At 41.3% G+C, this 3,597-nt stretch overlaps 1 long non-coding RNA gene across 1 annotated transcript; it reads right to left on the bottom strand.

The window, feature by feature from the left end:
* Positions 1 to 312: 312 nt before the first annotated feature.
* On the bottom strand, positions 313 to 3,352 carry LOC115113935 (uncharacterized). Its single transcript, XR_003861167.2, has 3 exons — positions 3,281 to 3,352; positions 2,723 to 3,116; positions 313 to 1,004 (listed from the first exon to the last, which is right to left on the bottom strand). It is a non-coding gene; the product is annotated as an uncharacterized LOC115113935 (long non-coding RNA).
* Between the last annotated feature and the right edge of the window lie 245 nt (positions 3,353 to 3,597).

Here is a 3,597-nt window from a genome sequence, read left to right as displayed (position 1 = left end):
AAATAGGAAGCCGGTTCTAGATTTAATTTTGGATTGGAGATGCTTAATAGGAGTCTGGAAGTAGAGTTCACAGTCTAGCCAGACACTCTGAATATGTGGACAACTATAAATACCTAAGTCAGAACCGTCCAAAGTAGTGATGCTAGTAAGGCGGGTGGGTGTGGGCAGTGATCGGTTGAAGAGCATGCATTTAGTTTTATTAGCATTTAAGAGCAGTTGGAGGCCATGGAAGGAGTGGTGTTTTATTTTTTTATTTCACCTTTATTTAACCAGGTAGGCTAGTTGAGAACAAGTTCTCATTTGCAACTGCGACCTGGCCAAGATAAAGCATAGCAGTGTGAACAGACAACACAGAGTTACACATGGAGTAAACAATTAACAAGTCAATAACACAGTAGAAATGGCATTGAAGATTGTCTGGAGGTTTGTTAACAGCGTCCAAAGAAGGACCAGATGTATACAGAATGGTGTCGTCTGCGTAGAGGTGGATCAAAGAATCAACCGCAGAAAGAGTGACATCATTGATATATACAGAGAAGATTGTCGGCCCGAGATTTTAACCCTGTGGCACCCCCATAGACTGCCAGAGGTCCGGACAACAGGCCCTCCGATTTGACACACTGAACTCCATCTGAGAAGTAGTTAGTGAACCAGGCGAGGAGGTCATTAGTGAAACCAAGGCTGTGGAGTCTGCCGATAAAAATACGGTGATTGACAGAGTCAAAAGCCTTGGCCAGGTCGATGAAGTTGGCTGCAGAGTACAGTCTTTTATCGATGGCGGTTATGATATCGGTTATGCTGCTTGGCCCGGAGCAGACTATCCCCCAAACGTTTGGACACCTGGGACCAGACTGGATTGTCTTGCTGGAGAACATCCATGTACTCCAGTCTTAGGGGGAATTGAGGTGACTTGTTCCCTCCATTGTAGGAGATGATCTGCTTTTTTATTCTCTCCGATGTCCACCTGGCTTTTCTGGAGAGCTGCACAGCAATAGTCTGTGCATCTGAAAAACAATTGAAAGAAATGGTCATGAAAAAGTTTGATAGAAATCTTTCATATAGTTCAAAACACCTGTGGGAATGACAATTAGATATCAACAGCAGTGATATGCCAGGGAGTGATGCCGTGTTCAACAAGACTGAATTGGCTGCAGTACCTGCATACTTTCAGACCAGGCCACAATATAAAGAGCACTTCAGGACCAGCCTATGGATTGTTGCCAGCAGACAGTGAGTCATCTTAGTCTGCAGACTTTCCAAAATTGCTGCAGTGTAGAGACCAGCATTCAATCCGGTCAGAAGACTTAATGTTGAATGGATTAAGCAGGACAGGGGGGGCATTCAGTCTTTGGGATATGCAGTGGAAAGGGGCAGGTGGCGGTGATAAGAGTATAAAGTAACAGGGAGATCTAGTAGATTGTGGGACCAGGATAAATAGTAGGGTATACGAACGTGTCAGTCATGACTGGTAGGGCTAAGCCAGACAGAAAGGGCTATTTAGAGATGGGATAAAACCTTAGGTCAGAGATGTAGCAACTACTTACGCGACTCGATGTTGCTCTGCAAGAGTTTCCACGTCTCTCTCCTGCCAGGTAAGGAACAACGTCCTCTTGTCTGAAGTTTTCCTTTATCTTACAGGTCCAAACTTCCACTTTAACTATGCCACTTTGTTTACTTTGTCTACATACTCATCTCATATGTATATACTGTACTCGATACCATCTACTGTATGCTGCTCTGTACCATCACTCATTCATATATCCTTATGTACATATTCTTTATCCCCTTACACTGTGTATAAGACAGTAGTTTTGGAATTGTTAGTTAGATTACTTGTTGGTTATCACTGCATTGTCGGAACTAGAAGCACAAGCATTTCGCTACACTCGCATTAACATCTGCTAACCATGTGTATGTGACAAATAAAATTTGATTTGATGTGATTTGATGTCCGACCGTGTGCTGCCTACGACATAATCACAGGCCTAATTAAATCTATTTCCGAACAAAATAAAACCACACGGCCAGTTTTGTGCTGACTTCTACATGTGCAATGCCCACAAAGTAGACAAACATGTCTTATGGAAAATGTTGGGAGTTTGACTAAAATATTGAATTGTCAATGAAACCACAGAAAGGATTTCATCACCAAATTAATCAAATTTATTTTAAAGCCCTTTTTACATCAGCAGTTGTGAAACAGCATCAAAGTGCTTTACAGACACCCAGCCTAAAACCCCAAAGGGCAAACAATGCAGAGGTAGAAGCACAATACAAGCGGTTCATGGTGTGCATGCTTGTCAGACTGATGAATAATCAGAACAGGAAACATTCATAGATGACCAGCAGGGCCAGGTAAAGACCATAATGGCTATAAGGGGTGTAAACACTTCAAGACTCTAGGATCAGATGGCTTTCATGTTTTAGGAAGTAAAGGTTTATGGGTGGGTTGTGAGGGCTAGTAACTTGCTGTTCACCTTCCCACAAATGGGCCAGACTACACTCAACCATAGGACTGACAGAAGAGAAGTCTTCAGTCTATATTTGAAGGTTGAGACAGTCTGATTCTCTCACGTCGGCAAACCATTCCATAAAGAGGAGCTCTGTAGGAGAAAGCCTAGTCTCCAGCTACTGAAGCCCTGCTTCCAATTCATCTGATTGAATTAGCAAAAAAGGATCATTACATATAAACAAAAGTTATGAGCAAAACACAGAATCTAACCTGGAATGCTGTCGAGCACACAACAACTCCTCCTTTGCCTCAGATTCCTCCTTTAGGACCTTCTGCTGACAGAGTTGTATTGCCGTTGCTATAACACATGAAGGTGAACATACATTTCATAGATTGTTTCAAGTAGATCAGTATGTTCTTTGCAAAATTATATTAAAAGAATCCTGAACATTGTGTCATCGCAATACTTAACTGATTTCCTGTTACACATTGATACCTTGCTTCTCCCGGACCACGTAATAGAGGGCATCGGTGAGGGTGTCAACGCGAATAGATGGTGTCATCTCTTTTGTGATCTTTCAAATTTTCCAAACTAGAACAACCTCTCCATCTGTTCTCTGTTAGCAAGCCCACTACCAGTCACATACCTGGTACCATCAGTGACCTGAAATTTAAAGTAAAATCAGAAGCCATAATTACAATGGGAGAAGATGATTAATTAAGGGACTAGGACAAATTACAACTAGCTGTTTCTTAACCCTGTTTGGGCAACTATAAAGAAGTGTTGTTTAACAGAATAAATTATAAAGAAAATGTTTTCTTCATTACCTGACAGTCAGCATTACGAGCATAGGCATGAAAGGCTGGCCTGCAAATGTGGGGTCCACCATCAGATCGGGACTGTTTTTCTAAATGGAAAAATAATTTAGTGTAGGAGCAGGTCTTTTGTGAATTTTTGTGTAAAACATTACTTATGATTACAAAGCAGGTATGAAGCAATCTGTTTCAAGCCATTCATAAAACCGTATCATGCAATTCATGAATCTCTTACTACAGGCTGGTGGTTAAATATTAAATACAATCTAATGTATTGTTATACCTGACATAGCAATGTCATAGTGAAGAAACGTTGTGATGTTTGGTTC

This window comes from Oncorhynchus nerka, linkage group LG9b (assembly GCF_034236695.1).
Source record: "Oncorhynchus nerka isolate Pitt River linkage group LG9b, Oner_Uvic_2.0, whole genome shotgun sequence".
NCBI lineage: Eukaryota > Metazoa > Chordata > Actinopteri > Salmoniformes > Salmonidae > Oncorhynchus > Oncorhynchus nerka.
This window is presented reverse-complemented; position numbering and strand designations above follow the sequence as displayed.